We start from the raw sequence: 23352 nt of genomic DNA on the forward strand, positions 1-23352 counted from the left end.
AAAAAAAAAAAAAGAGAGAAAGAATGATCCATTTACACACCGATACAAATGGAGAAGGAAAGGATTAGACAAAAGACAGAAGGGATGAGATCTTTAGGCAGAGCTGCAGAACCATTTTATGGGCATAGCAATCAGACAGAAATTCAAACTGCTGTATAGAGCAGAAATTGCAAATTGGGCCAAATCATGTCTTACTGCATCTATATATCTATATCTATCTATCTATATTTAAGAATTGAGGCCCATAGGGAAATATGGAAAACTGAGCAGTGGCCACAGGACTGGAAATAATCAGTTTTAATTCCAGTCCCAAAGAAATTGAAGGTCATTCAGTCGTGTGTGACTCTTTGTGACCCCACAGACAGAATACTGAAGTGGGTAGACTTTCCCTTCTCCAGGGATTTTCCCAACCCAGATTGAATATAGGTCTCCCACATCGCAGGAGGATTCTTTACCAGGTGAGCTACCAGGGAAGCCCAATCCCAAAGAAGGTCAATGCCAAAGAATATTCAAACTACTGCCCAACTGCACTCATTTCACATTCTAGCAAAGTAATGTTCAAAATTCTCCAAACCAGGTTTCAGCAGTACATCAACTAAGAACTTCCAGATGTCCAAGCTGGAGTTAGAAAAGGCAGAGGAACCAGAGATCAAATTGTCAATATCAGCTGGATCATGGAAAAAGCAAGAGAATTTTGCAAAAAAAAAAAAAAAAAAACACACACACAAAAAAAACACACCAAAAAAACTGCTTTTGCTTCACTGACTATGCCAGGGCCTTTGACTGTGCAGATCATAACACACTGTGGAAAATTCTTAAGGAGATGGGAATACTAGAACACTTTATCTGCCTCCTATGAAACCTGTATACAGGTCAAGAAGCAACAGTTAGAAGTGGATATGGAACAATGGACTGGTTCAAAATTGGAAAAGGAGTATGTCAATGTTGTATATTGTCACTCTTCTTAGTTAACTTATATGCAGAGTACATCAGGTGAAATGCTGGGCTGGATGAAGTACAAGCTGGAATCAAGATTGCCAGGAGAAATATCAATAACCTCAGATATGCAGATGACACCACCCTTATGGCAGAAAGTGAAGAGGAAATAAAGAGCCTCTTGATGAAGGGGAAAGAAAAGCTGACTCAAAACTCAGCATTCAGAAAACTAAGATTATGGCATCCAGTCCCATAACTTCATGGCAAATAGATGGGGAGACAATGGAAAGAGTGAGAGACTTTATTTTCTTGGGCTCCAAAATCACTGCAGATGGTGACTGCAGCCATAATATTAAAAGACTCTTGTTCCTTGGAAGAAAAGCTATAACAATCTAGACAGCATATTAAAAAGCAGAAACATTACTTTGCCAACAAAGGCCTGTCTAGTCAAAGCTATGGTTTCTCCAGTAGTCATGTATGGATGTGAGAGTTGGACTATAAAGAGAGTTGAGTGCTGAAGAATTGATGCTTTTGAACTGTGGTGTTGGAGAAGACTCTTGAGAGTCCTTTGGACAGCAAGGAGATCCAACCAGTCAATCCTAAAGGAAATCAATCCTGAATATTCATTGGAAGGACTGATTCTGAAGCTGAAACTCCAATACTTTGATCACCTGATTCAAAGAGCTGACTCATTGGAAAAGACTCTGAAGCAGGGAAAGATTGAAGGCAGGAGGAGAAGGGGATGGCAGAGGATGAGATGGCTGGATGGCATCACTGACTTAATGGGACACGAGTTTGAGCAAGCTTGGGGATATGGTGAAGGACAGGGAAGCCTGGTGTGCTGTAGTCCATGGGGTCTCAAAGAGGCGGACATGACTGAGGAACTGACCAACAGCAACAAAGTCTTAAGTTAAAGCTTCCCAGGTGGGGTTAGTGGTAAAGAACCTGTCTGCCAATGCAGGAGACATATGAGACTGGGTTCCATCCTTGGTTGGGAAAGATACCCTGGAGGAGGGTATGGCAACTCACGCCAGTGTTATTGCCTGGAGAATCCCATGGACAGAGGAGTTTGGCAGGATACAGTCCACAGGGTCGCAAAGAGTCAGACACAACTGAAGGGACAGCACACAAGCTTAAGTTAATCATTAGGTTCATCATACTTTATGATATTGTACTATTTCAGTTTTATATATTTAACTGACTTCCTGGCCTTTGCTAACACCTGAGTTTATAAGCCTGGAAGAGGAACTGAAAGGAAAAAAATTGTATGTATTACTCTATGTGAAATCGATGTGCTCAGTTGCTCAGTCCTGCCTGACTCTTTGAGACCCTTTGTACTGTGGTCTGCCAGGCTCCTCCGTCCATGGGATTTCCTGGCAAGAATACTGGAGAGAGTTGCTATTTCCTCCTCCAGGGGATCTTCCTGAAAGCCAGTGGGAATTTGCTTAACTTGTGTCTCTGTGACAACCTAGAGGCTTGAAATGAGGTGGGAGACTAGAGGGAGGTTTAACAGGGAGGGGCATATATATACCTATGGCTGATTCATGCTGATGTATTAGAAAAACCAACACAACATTGATAAGCACTTATCCTCGAATTAAAATTTTTAAAAAGGAGTTTTCAAATGCACTCTATGTAGTACTACACTAAGTAAAAGGCATGGTTCTTAAACATTTATTCTACCCTTAGAAATAATTTACTTCTGAGTTCAGCGAACTCTAACTCAAGGGCCTTTTTGAAACTTTCTTGTGTTTTTTAAAGACAGTTTCATTGAGACACAGCCATGCATATTCAATCGCATATTATCAATGGTTGTTTTCACACTACAAGGGCAAAGATCATATTGTCTGTAAAGCTGAAAATATCTAGTATTTTGTCTTTTCAAAGACAAAGCTTGCCAATCACAGAAATGATATAAACTTATTTAATTATTTATTAATATTGATACTTTCCTATCAATATACATAATATACAGGGAACTTCCAATGACCTTTGTGCCTGTATAGATAGATCCTTTATGCTCTAATTTGTCCAAAGATTTCCTACATGAATCTAGAGACATAAATGGAACTCATTTGCTGGTTTATCAACAACAGCTCTATTAGTATCATTCTCCAATCCACCTACATGCTGTTTGGTGGAATCTGAAGGGTTCACTGGAGAAGGCAATGGCATCCCACTCCAGTACTCCTGCCTGGAAAATCCCATGGACAGAGGAGCCTGGAAAGCTGCAGTCCATGGGGTCGCTGAGGGTCGGACACGACTGAGCAACTTCATTTTCACTTTTCACTTTCATGCATTGGAGAAGGAAATGGAAACCCACTCCAGTGTTCTTGCCTGGAGAATCCCAGGGATGGGGGAGCCTGGTGGGCTGCCATCTATGGGGTCGCACAGAGTTGGATACGACTGAAGTGACTTAGCGGCGGTAGCAGAAGAGTTCACTACAGAGATGATCAAGCTCTTCACATGTCCTCTTAACACCCCACTTGCACAAAACATAAACACCTGAAGTTCAGTACAAATAAGAATGCTGGGTTTTAAATTATGTTAAAAAATAATAGTGTAAAAAAAAGTATGGCTTGAAAATAAAATAGATTTGAAAAATATAACTATATGCACACCCTGACCTTAATATTTCCTGTAAATACTGGCAAGTAGAAAGAGAGATGAATAAATCATAGCACCATCATTCCAACCTCATTTTTAGTGTCTGTCTGTCTATCCGTTTGGCTTTTTAAAATAAAGTGCAGGCAGATATTTTAAAGCAACCCACAACATGATTAATAAGGGCAGCACAGTAACGAAACATAAAATGGTCCTGTGTCCTTCATCTGTTCTTCTGGTGCAGCGATTAACCTTTGAGTTTATGAGTATTTTTGCACTTCCTTCAGATAAAGTATTTTATGAGTTCTTCCCTCCCAGGCAACTTGGATTAAACTTATCAGGCCCGCGAAGATAGTGACCCATAATGGCTGTTCCCTTTGAAATCTTAATCTTCCCCTTTGCTGCATTATCTGAACATTCCTTGCACAAACCAGATGGAAACATCAAGGCAGAGATAAGACAACTTGTTAAGGTCACATTCTACACCATATACATCATTCATGCTTAATTGATTTGCAGCCCCACCTAAAGACAGATTGCCATACATTATGAAGCCTGAGAATATGAGAAAGATCATTTGTGTTCCCCATTAATTCCCATTTGGAATGGCTCCTGACTTTACAAAACTTTCTGGCAGCACACTCACTGATGACGGATCACTCCTTTTCAGAGTAGAAATAGGGCAGATGTAGAGAGATTTATCTTTCAGTAAATTTCTAATGAAATAACAAAGTATGTTAGACTGACTCCAGTACCATACAACCCTACAAAAATAGCAAGTCAAAAATGCCTGACTTCACCACTAGTCTGAAATTCTGCAGACTATCATCTAAAGGGGCACTTGCTCAGCTAGCACCTTGTCATGGTAAAGGAATTCGGTTGGTTTCTGTGTCCACATTCCGACAGTCTGCATCTTCATGTGTGTCATGAAGGTTTATCATCCTTTCCCCTCTCCAAACCTGGGCTTTCACCAGGACCAGTGCACATCTGATCTGAGGTAACTCAGGACCTCCTTAGCGTTAAATGGACCCTGCCAACTGTCCCTGCTCCTCCTCAACATGAATAAAGGACACCAATGAGAAAAATAACACTGAGGAAAGAATGCCCATGGACCTCTACTATCATCTGTGCTTTCTAGTGAAACAGTGTTCTAGGAAAAAGAAAAGAAAAAACAGACAGAGAGAAAGAGGCTTACAGTAGTCAGATGGGCTGACTCCTAAGTCAAGTAGAGTAAGACATAAAAAATAGTGTTGCAGAGAATGCTCCATCATCAGAAAAAAAATTGAACAGAGAGGATATCCTGGTAGCACATGTTGTGTCTCCAGGAAGAGCTTCTGTTGAGAAAACAAAACAATACACACACTAAAAATTATTTTTTATAAGCAGTATGTCATAATAAAGGGGATGTGTGAATGAGCTAAGAGATGATTCCAAGCCAGAAATTCAGAAGCTGAATACCTAACAGAGGCCAGCATGAGCAGCACCAAGTACTGGTTTATAAGATGCCAACTTGACCTGTATCCAGAGAGATTGTGAATGACAGTCATTATAATGCTTATATTCACCACACAGAAGCATGCAGTTAATTTTTGTCTGATGATACTTTCTAATAACTCAACCTCTTTGAAAACATCACTTTAAGAAGTTTTATCTATAAGCAAAACAGGTCTCTAACAAAAGGATATACAAATTTAGGGTTTTAATAGAATTTCTAATTAATTGTTGGTCTCTCCTTGGTTAAAAAAAAAATCTAAATTCTTCTATCTAAATCATGAATCACAGAAGGAAAGTATGAAAAAAATTCTGGGGCTAATTTTAAATACTTGGAGAACAGATATATAAACATTTGTCAAAATCACAGTGTTTGTTTTCCTGAAAAAAAAAAAATCAAGCCAATAGTTCCAAAAAGAAATCTATTGTGCCAAAATCTATTCTGCTAGTATTAACATCACATACACGCACCTGTTTCCATGTTGCATTGTTCAGTTGCTCAGTCGTATCCGAATCTTTCTGACTGCATGGACTGTAGCACGCCAGGTTTCTCTGTCCATCACTACCTCCCGGAGTTTGCTCAAACTCATGTCCATTGAGTTGATGATGCCAACCAACCATCTCATCCTCTGTCACCCTCTTCTCCTCCTGCCCTCAGTCTTTCCCAGCATCAGGGTCTTTTCTAATGATTTGGCTCTTCACATCATGCGGCCAAAATATTGAAGCTTCAGTTTCAGCATCAGTCCTTCCAATGAGTATTCAGGGTTGGTTTTCTTTAGGATTGACTGGTTTGATCTTGCTATACAAGGGATTCTCAAAAGTCTTCTCCAGCACTATAGTTCTAAAGAATCAATTCTTTGGTGCTCAATCTTGTTTATGGTCCAGCTCTCACATCTGTAGATGACTACTGAAAAAAACCAAAGTTTTGACTATATGGACCTTTGTCAGCAAAGAGATGTCTTTGCTTCTTAATACAATGTAATCTTGGTTTATTAGAGAACCATACTGGTCTGATGGGGAAGTTAAAGGGATAAAGAGGTAGCTCTGGTTTGGAGTTTGACAATCCTACATGGGCAGACAACAAGACTGTGTCTGTGTTGTCTGGGAAACACTCCCCTCTGGGGCTGCTACAACTTCTATCAGCTGAGTCTGGTGGAGAAAAGAATTTTATATGCCCCTGAGAGGGAAAATACTATCAACAGACTTCAGAGTCACCACTACTCTCTGTTTTAGAATCAGTGGGACAATTATTTCTTTGCTTTATCAATGTTCTCACCAATCACCATTAAAAAAAAAAAAAAAAAAAAACCTTGAAAAAAACAGGTCATTCAGATGATGGTGTCAACCATTGGACTTTATAAATCCATCTCTTCCTAACTCTGAAATTTCTTCCTCTGTGCTCTCTGATAGCCATTCTCAGTCATCAGCAAAATCCCTTACAAACAAGAAAATGTATCTGAAAGTTTTTTTTTATCATCTGTATTTATTGGAAACTTGATGCTCTGAGTTCATCTTGCCTTGAAGTCCTCTATGTAAAGTTGATTTTTCTTCTTACTCTACCCCCACTACTTCACCTGAAGTAAAAATAGCAACATTTGAAATTCATAGCATCAGGCAACAACATATTCATCTCTGCATATGGAAGTCATTCGCCCATTCCCAGGACACATCTCTTCCTTTGTGAATGTTTTACCTCCAGGATCACTGTCCCTTTTCCTTACACTGTTTCTTCCAGAATTCTTGGTGATTTCAACATCCACATTGATGAAACTTCCAGCAAATTGTGATTGTTGTTCAGTCGCTAAGTTGTGTCTGACTCTGTGACTCCATGGACTTCAGCATGCCAGGCTCCTTGTCCTCCACTATCTCCCACAGTTTGCTCAAATTTCTGCCCTTTGAGTAAGTGATGCTATCTAACCATCCCATGAATTGGCCTCTCAAGTTAGTTATATTCTTGTTTCTCATCCCACCAAAACCACTCAATATCATAATGATACTCTAGTAGAAACTACTCGTAACTTTAGCCCTCCTAAAACTGAATTACAAAATCTCCACTCTCTGACAAACAATTTCCATCTAGCTAGTTTACTCCGTCTACTTCTTTCTGTCCAATACCCTTTGCAGCGACTGACATATGTAAAATTGCATTTCATTTATTTCCAATATTTCACTCCACTGGTTCCAATCATTATTCTCTCTTGTCTCCTTACTTAGCCTAAATTCAATATTCAACCATATTAAACACTTTTTTTCTGATACCTTGAAATTTCTCTTTGTTCTGCATTTTTACTTTAACAAAACCACAACTCTGATTTTACCTGGTTTTTTTTTTTCTTACATTGTTCCTGTACTGCTGCTGCTTCTGCTGCTAAGTCGCTTTAGCCGTGTCCAACTCTGTGCGACCCCATAGACAGCCTCCTACCAGGCTCCTCTGTCCCTGGGATTCTCCAGGCAAGAACACTGGACTGGGTTGCCATTTCCTTCTCCAATGCATGAAAGTGAAAAGTGAAAGTGAAGTCGCTCAGTCGTATCCAACTCTTAGCGACCCCATGGACTGCAGCCCACCAGGCTCCTCCATCCATGGGATTCTCCAGGCAAGAGTCCTGTACTAGTGGCAAGCAATTCAGAGGGATGGAAAACACAACTATGCTGATCTCTATGGCTTTAAATGTATAATCACTCATTGCAGGGTGTCAGATTAATGTCTCTAAATACCATACTTCTCTTATCTATTTAATTTCTAAATCATCTAAATGATTATTCCATCTGACTTCAAAACACTTATCTTTCTTTTCAGCTTTTGATCAACTTTCCTCTTCCATTTATGAAAGCATTTCTAGGAAGGAAATCCTTTATATTGCTAGGAAGGAAATGTTCCTCAGTTTACTAAACTTTCACCATTGTATTCCCCAGGGCTCAATCCCTATGCCTCTGTGCTTTTCTACTTTTGGTCTCATCTAACCTTTTTGTTTTAGAGAACATCTATTTGCTGATAACAAATACAGAGCCAAGAACGACCTTGATGCTGGGCAAGATTGAAGGCAGGAGGAGAAGGGGATGACAGAGGACAAGATGGTTGAATGGCATCAATGACTCAATGGACATGAGTTTGAGCAAGCTCCAGGAGTTGTTGATGGGCAGGGAGGACTGACGTGCTGCAGCCCATGGGGTTGAAAAGAGTTGGATATTACTGAGAGACTGAACTGAACTGAGCCAAGAACAATTTCCCCTTGAAATACAGACTTTTAAAATCTATCTGCTACTTGATGGCAATCTCCACTTAATTGTCTAATGGTTGCCTTGACTTTCACAAATTCAAAGTTCAAATCTGCTCCTCTCTTCCAAAGCTTTTCTTTCTATGCCTTTTATGTCTCAGTTTGCAGCAGCTCCTTTCTTCTAGTTGCCCAGGATGAAAACTGTGAAGTAATCCCTTCTTCTTTTTCCTTTATATTACACATCCAATCAGTTAGCATATTGAGTTTTTATTCAAAATACACCCAAACTTCTACTACTTTTGCCATCTTCAGATTATTGACCTGTGCCTGTACACCATGATCTTTTGCTCCATCACTTGCTATCACCTCCAAATTGATTTCTGTGATTCTACCCTTGAGAACCTTTAGTCTAGTCTCAATATTGCATAGTCATAGCAAGAATAGATCAGATCCTATTGCCTCTCTGCTGGATGCTTTCCCATTGTTCTTCATTTCATCCAGAAACAAAGTGAAAGTCCTTACAATGGCACATAAAGCCTTCCAGGGTTTGAACCCAGTCCAGATCTGACTCATATTCACTACAAACTGAATCTTGGTCTCTTGTTTGAACATGCCAGGCATGTTTCAACCTCAAGGTCATTGCACCTGTTCTCTCTGCCCATATCCTAAATATCCACTTCACTCACTTCCTCACCATCTGTAAGTCTACAACAATAATACTTGCTTGTAAAGACTTCCTTTATTTCCTACATAAAACTGGGCCTAGCATAGCCCTTGATTTGTCTCCATAGTAGCTCATATTAATATAAAGTACTATACACTTTATCATTCTTTAAAAGAATTTTATCTGTCTCCAACACAAATGTGAGTTTCATGAGGGAAGGAATTTTAGTCTCTTGCGTTTCTTTCCATATCATGCTCCCCATCCACAGTCACACCTAGAATTGTGCCCAGTTCATAGAATATTCTCTATAACTATCATCTGAATGAATGAATAAAAATACTCTTTGTCCTTCATTCAGTCCATGCCAAATTTTGAGTTTTAAGAATAGAAGTAAAAGAGACAGAACATTTCAACTTAGAAAAGACTTTGTGAAACGTTCACTACAGAAGATTCAGCAAGTTACAGAATTCAAGTAATAATATATACCACACACATGAAGAGAAAGCCCTTTTCCCCACTTCTCTCCAGACCCCCTCCCCAACCGCCAGTTTATCTGGCAATCCTAAAGACCAGCATTATTTTGAAATTTTCATTTTTGATGATGAATGATTGTAACAAGATTTTCTACTTTATATTAAAGGGCAGGCTGTATGACTCTGTGGAAAAAAAAAAAATTACAAAGAAATAGTGTGTGGATCCTGCAAATGACAAGTTCTATGTTAGCATACACAAAACCAGAATTTTGCAATCTCAGAAACAGCTAATAACTTTCTGAGAGATAGCTGATCTCCAACAATACAGCCTGTGGGGGTTCATTCCAGAGTTTGAGGACAGCAGTAAGTGTTCCCCTATAGACATGTAAAGACAGGGTCGGTAATAATGGTTTTGCACAGTATATTAACTCACTGAAATTTCATTCATCCAGAAGTAAAATTAAAGATCTTAGTTCAGAACACAAGGGATGTTATCACCGAGGGCACTTACAGAAGCTTCTCCCCAGAGGCAGGAATACTGCAGCCAGGCTGACACTGTACTTTCAGGGGTGTCAGTCACATCTAAATCTTGTTGACATGATTTAGTTGGAAGGTTAGCTCATCCTCAACAACACATATTTAGTTCATGATTTAAATAATATAGAATTTTTGAGGAATTTGCTTTAAAATTATAATACATAGCTGCAGGACATTTGCTTTATAGTCTTAAAAATCTGTGACTAGTTTCTTCCTTAACAGAAGTATTAACATACATAGTAAATCATGACTCATGAGGTTACCTCCAGTTATGATAGATGTTTCACTCTTTGAGACAGGCTCTGATCACTTGTGTAGGATTTGTTTTCTCATTGTATTTGTAGGCATCAAAATATTATTATGTATACATAGCTGTTTACATATGAGCCAGAAACGAGAAACAGGGAAGAGAACCACTCCCATTTTTGCATACCAAATACATTGACAAGAGATTTTTTTTGTTGTTGTTTGCAAGTTACAGATAGTTTGAAAAAAATATTTTTTCTTGCCCTTACTGAAAAGGTGTATTGCATATCATTGTAGTATGAGGAAAACATAGTTTGTAGAGGTCTGGTTATGAGTTTTGCTTATTTGAAACACCATCCACATTTAAAAATCTTTCCCAGCGGCACTAGTGCTGAAGAACTTGCCTGCTTGTGCAGGAGGCACGAGACATAGATTCAGTCCCCGGGTCACAAAGATCCCCTGGAGGAGGGCATGGCAACCCACTCCAGTATTCTTGCCTGGAGAATCCCATGGACAGAGGAGCCTGGCGGGCTACAGTCCATGGGGCCATAAAGAGACATGACTGGACTGAGCGATTAACACTTCCACTTCCACATTTAAAATAGGATTGTTACTATTTCAGGTTGTAAATTCCATTTTAATACCAATTTTACAATTTACTTAGGATTGATTTAAGTGATAATTCTGTGGCAGGGGTAATTTTTGAAATAATCTAAGGCTGTATTTACTGAATAAACAATTTAAGAACATCAATCCTCTTTTGGAGAAAATATTTTAAAATTCAGGGTTACCTACTTTAGCAAACAAAAAAGACAGCTTTATAACTAAAGTTCTTTTCTTTTTAGAAAGCATGTTTTGTGAGGCAAAATTCCTCATGAGACTGGGGACTCTTTTATTCATCACAGTGCAATCTGGTGACCAAGAGAGGCCTTTAGTAAGAGTTTGCATCCAGGAAGGAAATTGCTATCTCTGTGTCATGCGTCTGAATGGAATGGCACGGTTCACACTATCAGGCTAGGAGAGAGAAGGGTCCAAGTTAACATGTCTATGTCACAAGGGCCACTTGTTCTATTACATCCATCCCTTTCTGAAAATGTGAACCAGATGGTCTCTGACCATGTAAGACCAGGACTCCACATCCAGGAGAAATCTTTCCTTTTGTTTGTGTCTGCAGCTAACACCTGCCTCATTACCTTTAACTCCCCTAACAGCCTTTTGTGTGGCATTCAGGGATAAAAAGCAGAAAAAACTGATTAGGAATTGGGAAGAAGGGAATCTGCCTTTCTGCAGTTTTTCTGACAACTGCAAAGATGAGATGCTCAATCCCACTGAGGAGAGGCCAGGGTAGACCATCTAATGCAAAAGAGAGTTTATTTATTGAGCTCCACCTTTTAGATATAAGCTGTCATTTCTTCATGGCAAGATGTCCTCTCTTCCTTTCCACTTTGCTCAAAGGAGCTGTCAGGTCAGGAAAGGGGAAAAATGAAGCAAATGCTTTTCCCCTTTCAATTTCCCAGCGGGGGAAGCCCTGTTGAAATGCCAGGCATGCCCTGCTGGTTTCTGCATCAACAGATGGCAGATGGCTCCATTCCTTGCGTTTGTTTCCCATTCAGCAAATTGCAGGTCACATCTGGTCCAGCCTCTGCTTGGTCTGAGCAGATGGGAGTTCACATTCTTTATAGGTGGCTGGCTTAAAAAAATAAATAAATAAAAAAGTAAAAAGGGAGGGCAAGAGGATAGAAATAAACGAAAAAGACAGAGAACCCTTTAAAATGGTGACAAGAAAATCTGAACAGCTGGTGTGATTTCAGTATCAGCAAACCATTTAGCTAGACCCCAGCCAACAATGAATGGAAGAGAATCTCACTTAGAGACAGCCAAGCAGTCCAGAACACTGAAAAGCAAACTTCCAGATGTGGCAGAGGAGATATACACTCAGTTCAATTTACCCTCCAGAGATGCTGAGCTTTCTTCTACCCTGATGTTTCATGAGTAAGTCTTAGGAAAATAGCTTGTGCTTCAGAGTGTTAAAATACACTTTTATATATTGTTCTAATTGACTCTAGCTCTGGCTGAAATTGAGGAGCATTCTGTTGAATGACCATCCAGGCAAAACAGTAGACCATAGAAGTCATGATGTTGCGCTTCAGGGAAATAAGATTGTTCCTGAGCTGAATTTGTGTTGTAAAAAAAACAGTTCTCAAATTTGGATGTTCATGATAAACATCAGCTGTGGTTATTAGACATGCAGACATCAGAGTTCCAGCCCAGCTATTCTGATTCAGTGGGTTTAAACCAGTGTTTCTAAAACTTGCGTGTGTGCTCAGCATGCTCCTTGTGACCCGATGGATGGTAGCCAGCCAGGCTCCTCTGTCCATGGCATTCTCCAGGCAAGAGTATTGGAGTGGGTTACCATATCCTCTTTCAGGGGATCTTCCTGACCCAGGGATTGAACCCCTGTCTCTTATGTCTCCTGTACTGGCAGGCAGATTCTTTACCACTAGCACCACCTGGGAAGCCCTTTCTAAAACATACTTTGCATAAAAATCACCTTATGTGTTTGTTAAATAGGTTTAATAAACATGGGTTCTGGACCTCAAGTATATCTCCTAAGACTCTGCTTCAGTGGTTCCGGGAAAACAGTAATGTACATTTTTAATAAATATTCCAAAATAGTTTATACCAATGAAAATTTTAAGACCTCTGGTTTAGAAAAAGTCTTTGAGGTCTTGCTATATTAAAAGTCACATGGATCACCTGTGGCGGATTCATTTTGATATTTGGCAAAACTAATACAGTTATGTAAAGTTTAAAAATAAAATTAAATTAAAAAATAAATAAATAAAAGTCACATGGATAGTTCAGGCATTCAGAGAAGTTCATCGGTTTATGACTTACAGGTTAATGTTTGGCAATACAGTTTAGAGTGTATAACATCAACTCTAATATAGGTATTTAATCATCAAAATATCACTTATTAACCCTGGTCATTTTCAGACACCATGAAATTTCCTAAATAAGAAACAAGGGACAGGAGAGTATAATTAGTAAGTAAGTTACCTCTGTGTAACAAAGGATATAAGCATACATATCTGTATTCATATTTGCTTGTACAGTCAGCTTTGCCATAACACTTGTTTTGAAAATGTGAATTTGTTCCAATGCGTTTGACATATTAGAGAGCAACCTGAGCATAACTTGAATTTCACATTTGCTTAGGCATGATTTTGTCTGTAAGAAACACTAGAAAAATGCAGAAAACAGCATTTAGCTTAACTAAGTAGGAATGTACAAGATATGAAGGTACGCGTGCATGCAGGCATAGAAACACAAGCGTGCACACACAGCCCTACAGCAACTACCAGCTACAGGCACACCAGTTCACCTCTTCCATTATGAGCCACACCTATCCACATCTGGCCTTAAAGCTTTCAATCCAGTTTCGCTTAATCCACCTCTGCAAAGTCACAACAGCTCACAAGATACAGCCCTTCAGACCTAGCCAAAGACCCTCTGCTCTTTTTAATTCATTTTTTTTATCAGCTTGTTTTTTCTTTCTTTCCATCAATATTTTTTTCTATTTTTGTCTCTCTCTCTTTTTAGTACACAAGGCAGCAGATATGGGAGTCCAGTGGGCAGCCCATAAGGGAACAGGTTTCCTTTCCACCAGGAAGCTAAGGTCAACTTTGAGGTAAAGAGCAACTTATTTAAGTACTTAGGACTTCCTTAGCTATTCAATATGTGTCAAATTATACTAGCTTCCTGTAAGTTTCCTAAGTTTTTTTTTTTTTAACATGTTTCTATCAAAGTTTTTGAATGTTGCACTCTAATCTCATATTTAACTTAAGCCCTATGTACTTTATTTATTTATTTATTTATTTTTGAGAGGTAGGGGGGCTTCCCTGGTGGCTCAGATGTTAAAGCATCTGCCTACAATGTGGGAGACCCAGGTTCAATCCCTGGGTGGTGAAGATACCCTGGAGAAGGAAATGGCAACCCACTCCAGTACTCTTGCCTGGAAAATTCCATGGATGGAGGAGCCTGGTAGACTACAGTCCATAGAGTCAAAAAAAGTTGGACATGATTGAGCGACTTCACTTCACTTCTTCACTTTTTTTTTTTTTTTTAGTAAACTTTCATTCCAGAGACAGTTTTAGATTAACAGAAACTATGAAGAATGTGGGGAGAGTTCCCAGATATGTCAAACCCAGTTTCACTTACAATTAACATCTTATGCTAGAATGGGCTTCCCCAGTGGCTCAGAGGTAAAGAATCAACCTGCAGTGCAGGAGTTTCAGGAGATACAGGTTCCATCCCCAGGCTGGGAAGATCCTCTGTAGGAGGGCATGGCAACCCGCTCCAGTATGCTTGCCTGGAGAATTGTCATGGACAGAGGAACCTGGTGGGCTACAGTCCTTAGGGTCACAAAGAGTCAGACACGACTGAAGAGACTTTGAATGCATGTGTGTTAGAATGGTCCATTCGTCATATATATGTGCCAGTGTTAATGCATGATCATTAAATAAAGCTCATACTTCATTTTCCTTTCTTTAGTTTTTCCCTAATATCTTTTTTTATTGTTTTTGCCCCAAGATCCGTTCCAGATCACCACATTACATTTAATCTTTATGTCTCCTTAAATTTCTTGGCTTGGACAGTTTCTTAGACTTTCCTAGGGTCTTACAATTTTAACATTTTAGAAGCATTGTTCAGGTGTTTTGCAAAACACCTGTCAACTGAGATATACCTAATGTTCCCCGATGATAAGACTAGGGATGTGTGTTTCTGAGGGAAAACCACAGACGTCCAAAAGGTAAAATGCCTTTCATCATCTTGTGTCAAGGATGTCTACTATCAGTGCAGTTTATGACTATATTAACCTAGATCTCCTGGATGAGGTTTGACAGATTTTTCTATCATAAGCCTCTTTTTTATCCCCCTTCTGAGGCTGTGTTTATTGGAAGGATGTTATTATCTATTGTTGTTGTTTAGTCATTAAGTTGTATCCAGCTCTTTTGCGACCAATGGACTGTAGCCTGCCAGGCTCTTCTGTCCATGAGATTTTCCAGGCAAGAAGATTGCAGTGGGTTGCCATTTCCTTCAGGGGATCTTCTGGACCCAGGGACTGAACCCTTGTCTCCTGCGTTGGCAGGCAGATTCTTTACCACTGATTCATCTGGGAAGCCCGTTACTATATGTATCACACATTAAGGAGTTAAACTCTCCTCCTCCTTAAGAGCAAAATATCTACATAATTTATTTGGAATTTTTCTAAACAGGAGGTGTTTTTTTTTTTTTCTCTTGTCTTTCATTATGTGTTTATTCAATCACTTGTTTTTTACCATTTTCTGTGTGTTTCTAGCACTTTTTTTGTTTGTTTTTTTGTTTATTTTATTTAAATTTATTTATTTTGATTGGAGGCTAATTACTTTACAATATTGTATTGGTTCTGCCACCTATCAACATGAATCTGCCACAGGCGTACACGTGTTCCCCATCCTGAACCCACCCTCCCACCTCCCTCCCTGTACCATCACAATATTTTAAAGTAATTAGCCTCCAATTAAAATAAATTAATTAATTTTTTAAAATAACAACATGAAAAGATGTTATTTTTTAAAATTAATTAATTTATTTTAACTGGAGGCTAATTAAAATATTGTGGTGGTTTTTGCTATACATCGACATGAATCAGCTTCAGGTGTACATGTGACCCCCATCCCTAACCCCGCTCCCACCTCCCTCCCCATCCCATCCCTCTGGGTTGTCCCAGTGCACCGGCTTTGAGTGCCCTGCTTCACGCATCAAACTTGGACTGGTCATCCATTTCACCTACTTTTTTTTACTTTCCAGTATTAGAGACACTCCAGGCTCTTCTTGTATACTTCATCGCTAGTCTTAGAATTAGTCATTTCTCCAAGGAGACCTGGTTCTTTTTATTGGAGAATAGTATTAAAAACTAAGACCCAGGTTCTAGCTGTGCTGTTGCCACAGGGTGTCCTTGTTTGTAGGGCGTCTCAGCTGAGATACCATGAAAACTATCTGTGTATATTAACTTGTATATATGCAAATGCCTACAAACATGCCTAAATGTGAAGCTCTGTGTCGATACAAAGCAAAACGAGAATTGGAACTGATCTTTCGAACTGTAAAGTATTATCACATGGGTCATTTTAGCCTCCTTCCCTTCCTTATCTGTAACTTCCCAGTATATCAGTGAGAAAACTGGTTCCTACCATCTGCCTTTCATTTACTGAATTGTTCGTTTTCAATGTACATGAATGGTAGTATCGTATTTGTTAACCCATACACTGGAAATTATTTTATCAAGTAGAGTACAGTCTTAACGTCTAGTCTCTTTTGTCTCTACTCTTCCAAACTTCACTTATTTCTCAGGTCAGCAACTTCAGTGAAATTATTTTATACATTTGTAACACATTGTATTACATTACATTATACATTGTAATTTTGGGGGCTACTGAGGTGGTGCTAGAGGTAAAGAACATGCCTGCCAATGCAGGAGACATAAGAGATGCAGGTTCAATCCCTGGGTTGGGAAGATCCCCTGGGGAAGGGCCTCTAGTATTCCTATCTCCAGAATCACATGGACAAGGAAGCCTTGCAGGCTACGGTCCACAAGGTTGCAAATAGCTAGATATAACTGAAGCATCTTAGCATGCACACGTGCAATATGGGTAGGTTGTTTCATCATATCCTGCCTTTAGTTTTGAACACTGAATCTACTAAATGTTTTCTGTAAATTTATGTGAAGTTCACTCTACGTAATGTCAGGTTCTATGGATGTTGACAAATGCATACTGTCATATACCTTTAATTACAGTATCACATTTAGTTTTATTGCCATAACAAATCCTGTGTTCACCTATTCAATACTTGTCTGTGGCCCTCAAGCTCCTAGGAACTGCTAGTATTTTTATAGTAGCTATAAGTTTTACCTTTCCAAAATGTTATATAATTAAAACCATATATTGTATAACATTTCAGATGGACTTCTAACATGAAGCAATACACCATTAAGATGAATCTGTGTTTATGTGGCTTGGTAGCTCACATGTTAAAATAACTGATATTATCCACAGGGATATTTCAGATGTTTATCTGTTAATTCTAGGGCATGCTAGTTGCTTCCCTTTTTTTGGCAATTATGAATTAAACTCTATAAACACTCGTTTCTGTGTGTGTGTGTGTGCACATGTGTAGCTGCACTCAGTCACTAAGTCATTTCTGACTCTTTGCGACGCCGTGGACTGTAGCCTGCCAGGTTCTTCTGTCCATGGAATTTTCCAGGCAAGAATACTGGAGCAGGTTCCCATTTCCTTCTTCAGAGGATCTTGACCCAGGGATCAAACTTGCGTCTCCTGAGTCTCCTGCATTGGTAGGCGGATTCTTTTACCACTGAGCTACCACATGCAGGAAGATAAATTAGTTTAATAATAAGAGCATAAGTACTGGATCACAAAACAAGACTTTGTAAGAAACTATGACATAATCTTTCAAAGTGAGAGTATAATTCTGAATTTTAAAAAGTAATAGATGAGAGGTTCCAGCTGGTTTTCATCTGTGCCAGGAACTGGTACTCTTAGGGTTTTTGTTGTTGTTGTTGTTGTTGTTTTCCTTTTAGGGGCTTATTTGATGGCTCAGATGGTAAAGAATATGCCTGTGATGTAGGAAACCCGGGTTCAGTCTCTGGGTTTGATCCCTGGGTTGGGAAGATCTCCTGGATCAGGTAATGGCAACCCATTCCAGTATTCTTACCTGGAGAATTCCACAGACAGAGGAGCCTGGCAGGCTACAGTCCAAGGGGTTGCAAAGGTTGCACATGACAGAGAGACTAACACTGTCACTTTCACTTTAAATAAATGATAGTCATACCTTACTGATTTTTTAATCTGTTATTCCATAATGAAAAGGCATGTTATATCTTACTGATGTTTTAATTTGTTATTCCATAATGAAAAGGCATGTTAAATGTCTTTCCCTATACTTATTTTCCATCCGAATGTTTTCTTAGGTGAAGTGTCTGTTCAGATAATTTGCTCATTCTTAAAATGAGTTATTTTCATGTGATGGCTTTTAGGAGTTATTTGTGTACTTCAGATACTAAAACCTTATCAGATGTTTGCTTTGAAAAATCTTCCCAGTCTATTTTTTTTTTTAATTTTAACAATGTCTTTTACATAGTCAAAAATTTTAGTGTTAATAAAGCCCTAGTCAGTAATATTTATTTCATGGAATGTGATTTTGATATTCTTTCTAAAAACGCATTAAGACCTAGTGTTATTAACATTTTATCTTATTTTATCTGCTAGAAATCTTATAGTTTTTTTTCATTTTACATTTAATTTGATGATTAATTTTGAGCATATTTTTGCAAAAGTGAAAGTGCTGTGTCTAGATTCATTCCTTTGCATTCTACATCCAATTGTTCCATCACCATTTGTTGAAAAGAATATCCTTTCCACATTATATTGACTTGATCTTTTATCAAATATCAGTGCCTTCCATTTGTATGGGTTTATTTGTAGGCTCTGCATTTTGTTCCACAAATGCATTTATTTGTTCTTTCACCCAAACCACACTGTCTTGAACGCTATAGTTTCATAAATTGGGTGATGTCAGTCCAACTCTGTTCTACATTTTCACACTAACGTTTGCTATTCTGATTCTTTGGCTTTTTATATAAACATTATAATCCATTTGCTGGTATCCACAAAATAACTAGCTTAGGTTTTGATCAGGATTGAAATGAAACCATGGATCACTTTGGGGAGAGTTAACATCTAAACCACACTGACCTTGAATACAGAATATCTAAGACTACTAAACAGAATATCTAAGACTACTGAAAATACAAAACACAACCTAAGAACACAGAGTATCTTTTTATTTATTGGATAAATTTGATTTCTTTCATCAGAGTTTTATAGTTTTCCACATATAGACCCTGTAAATAATTTGTTAGATTTATACTTAAGCATTTTGCATTTCTGATATTAATGCTGTTCTGTTTTTTCAAGTATTAAATTCTAACTGTTCATTGCTGGCATAAGGGAAGAAAAAACTTTTGTATATTAAATTTATATCCTGATAACTTGATATATTTGCTTATACATTCCAGGAGTTTTTTCTGTTATTTCTTTGAGACTTTGCATAGACCATCATGCATTCAGGGAACAAAACATGTTTTATTTCTGCCTTACCAATCTGTATACCTTTTCTTTCCTTTTCTATTTTTCTTCATAGTCCTATCAGATTCTTTTCTCATATATTTTGACATTCATATTAGTTGAATAACATTAAAGTAATAATGTCTTCTTCTAGATCAGGCCCAATTACCATTAGTATATGCTTCTATTTTTCCCTAATAACTTTCTTGTTCTAAAATCTGCTTAGTCTGAAATTATTATAGCTGTTCTTATTAAATTTTAATTGGTGTTATCATGATATACTTTTTTCCATTAAAAAAATTCAGAATCTTTATATTTTAAGTAGTTTCTTATAGACAACAACCTATAGCTATCTTGTTTTAATATTATTCTTGCTTATTAATGAATAATATTATTTTTATAGGCTACTATATTATTTTATGACTGAAAAACTCTGCATTTGAATTTTTGTATCTAGACAATTCACATTTAAAGTGATTATTTAGAAACTAATATTTATGATGTAAATGTTTTCTGTTTGTTGTATCTGTTTCTCCTCCTCATTTCCTGTGTTCTATGGCTTTAATCGCAAATTTTAAATGATCCCATGTTATTTCCTCTTGTATCACATCACAGTACTTTTTAAAACAAACAATGCTTTCTATAGAACATGCAGTATACCTTATCAACTAGTCTAGATCCACTTTGAAATAACATTATGCCATATTTACACATAGTACAAGCCCTAGAGTATTCCTAATCCCTTCCTCCTATTATAAGTTGGCTGTGATTCATTTCACTTATCCTTATGCTAAAATTGAAACAAACTTAAGCAGATGGCTCTACTACTAAAGTGTAAGATATTAAAATTTCCTTTCCTTTAATCAATGTTATATATTGATATGTAATATCCTCAGAGCAGCAATGTAAATAGGGCAGCCATCACACACAAAAATAAACTCAAAATGGATTAAAAATCCAAATGTAAGACCAGAACATACCTCAACATAATAAAAGCTACGTATGACAAACCCACAGCAAACTTTATCTTCAATGGTGAAAAATTGAAAGCATTGCCCATAAAGTCAGGAAAAAGACAAGGGTGCCCACTTTCACCACTACTATTCAACATAGTTTTGGAAGTTTTGGCCACAGCAATCAGAGCAGAAAAAGAAATAAAAGGAATCCAAATTGGAAAAGAGGAAGTAAAATTCTCACTGTTTGCAGATGACATGATCCTCTACATAGAAAATCCTAAAGACTCCACCAGAAAATTACTAGAGCTAATCAAAGAATATAGTAAAGTTGCAGGATATAAAATCAACACACAAAAATCCCTTGCATTCCTATACACTAATAATGAGAAAATAGAAAGAGAAATTAAGGAAACAATTCCATTCACCATTGCAACGAAGATAATAAAATATTTAGGAATATATCTACCCAAAGAAACAAAAGACCTATAAATAGAAAACTATAAAACACTGGTGAAAGAAATTAAAGAGAACACTAATAGATGGAGAAATGTACCATGTTCATGGATCAGAAGAATCAGTATAGTAAAAATGAGTAAAATACCGAAAGCAATCTATGGATTCAATGCAATCCCTATCAAGCTACCAACGGTATTTTTCAGAGCTAGAACAAATATTTTCACAAATATATGGAAATACAAAAAGCCTCGAATAGCCAAAACAATCTTGAGAAAGAAGAATGGAACTGAAAGAATCAACCTGCCTGACTTCAGGATCTACTATAAAGCCACAGTCATCAAGACAGTATGAGACTGGCATAATGACAGAAATATAGGTCAATGGAACAAAATAGAAAGCCCAGAGGTAAATCCACACATCTATGGACACCTTATCTTTGACAAAGGAGGCAAGGCTATACAATGGAGAAAAGACAGTCTCTTTAACAAGTGGTGCTGGGAAAACTGGCTAACCACTTGTAAAAGAATGAAACTAGAACACTTTCTAACACCATACACAAAAATAAGCTCAAAATGGATTAAAGATCTAAACATAAGACCAGAAACTATAAAACTCTTAGAGGAGAACATAGGCAAAACACTCTCCGACATAAATCACAGCAGGATCCTCCATGACCCACCTCCCAGAATATTGGAAATAAAAGCAAAAATAAACAAAGGGGATCTAATTAAACTTAAAAGCTTCTGCAAAACAAAGGAAACTATAAGCAAGATGAAAAGACAGCCTTCAGAATGGGAGAAAATAATAGCAAATGAAGCAACTGACAAACAACTAATCTCAAAAATATATGAGCAATTCCTACAGCTCAATTCCTGAAAAATAAACAACCCAATCAAAAAATGGGCCAAAGAACTAAACAGACAATTCTCCAAAGAAGACATATAGATGGCTAAAAAACACATGAAAAGATGGTCAACATCACTCATTATCAGAGAAATGCAAACCAAAACCACAATAAGGTACCATTTCACACCAGTCAGAATGACTACTATTCAAAAGTCTACAAGCAATAAATGCTGGAGAGGGTGTGGAGAAAAAGGAACCCTCTTACACTGTTGGTGGGAATGCAAACTAGTACAGCCACTATGGAGAACAGTGTGGAGATTCCTTAAAAAACTGGAAATAGAACTGCCTTATGACCCAGCGATCCCACTGCTGGGCATACACACTGAGGAAACCAGAATTGAAAGAGACATAAGAACCCCAAAGTTCACTGCAGCACTGTTTACAATAGCCAGGACATTGAAGCAACCTAGATGTCCATCAGCAGATGAATGGATAAGAAAGCTGTGGTACATATATACAATGGAGTATTACTCAGCCATTAAAAGAATACATTTGAATCAGTTCTAATGAGGTGGATGAAACTGGAGCCTATTATACAGAGTGAAGTAAGCCAGAAAGAAAAACACCAATACAGTATACTAACACATATATATGGAATTTAGAAATATGGTAACAACAACCCTGTATGTGAGACAGCAAAAGAGACACTGATGTATAGAACAGTCTTTTGGACTCTGTGGGAGAAGGCGAGGGTGGAATGATTTGGGACAATGGCATTGAAACATGTATAATATCATATGTGAAATGAATTACCAGTCGAGGTTCAATGCATGATACAGGATGCTCGGGACTGGTGCCCTAGGATGACCCAGAGGGATGGCATGGGGAGGGAGGTGGGAGGGGGGTTCAGGATGGGGAACACGTGTGTGTGCACCCATGGCAGATTCATGTTCATGTATGGCAAAACCAATACAATATTGTAAAGTAATTAGCCTCCAATTAAAATTAATAAATTTATATTAAAAATAAATAAATGTAAGACCAGAAATTATAAAACTCAGAGGAAAACATAGGCAGAACACTCTCTGACATAAATCACAGCAAGATCCTTTATGACCCACCTCCCAGAGTAATGGAAACAAAAACAAAAATAAACAAATGGGTCTTAATTAAACTTAAAAGCTTCTGCACAACAAAGGAAACTATAAGCAAGGTAAAAAGGCAGCCTTCAGAATGGCAGAAAATAATAGCAAACAAAATAACTGACAAAGAATTAATCTCCCAACTATACAAGCAGCCTATACAGCTCAATACCAGAAAAATAAACAACCCAATCAAAAAATGGGCCAAAGAACTAAACAGACATTTCTCCAAAGAAAGCATACAGATGGCTAACAAATGCATGCAAAGATGCTCAACATCACTCATTAGCAGAGAAATGCAAATCACAACCACAGTGAGGTACAAACTCATGCTGGTTAGAATGGCTGCTATCAAAAAGTCTACAAACAGTAAAAGCTGGAGAGGGTGCAGAGAAAAGGGAACCCTCTTACACTGTTAGTGGGAATGCAAACTAGTACAGCCACTATGGAGAACAGTGTCGAGATTACTTAAAAAAATGGAAATAGAACTGCCATAAGACCCAGCAATCCCACTGCTGGGCATACACATCGAGAAAACCAGAATTGAAAGAGATACAAGTATCCCAATGTTCATTGCAGAACCGTTTACAATAGCTAA

This window comes from Bubalus bubalis, chromosome 11 (genome assembly GCF_019923935.1).
Source record: "Bubalus bubalis isolate 160015118507 breed Murrah chromosome 11, NDDB_SH_1, whole genome shotgun sequence".
Taxonomy (NCBI): Eukaryota; Metazoa; Chordata; class Mammalia; order Artiodactyla; family Bovidae; genus Bubalus; species Bubalus bubalis.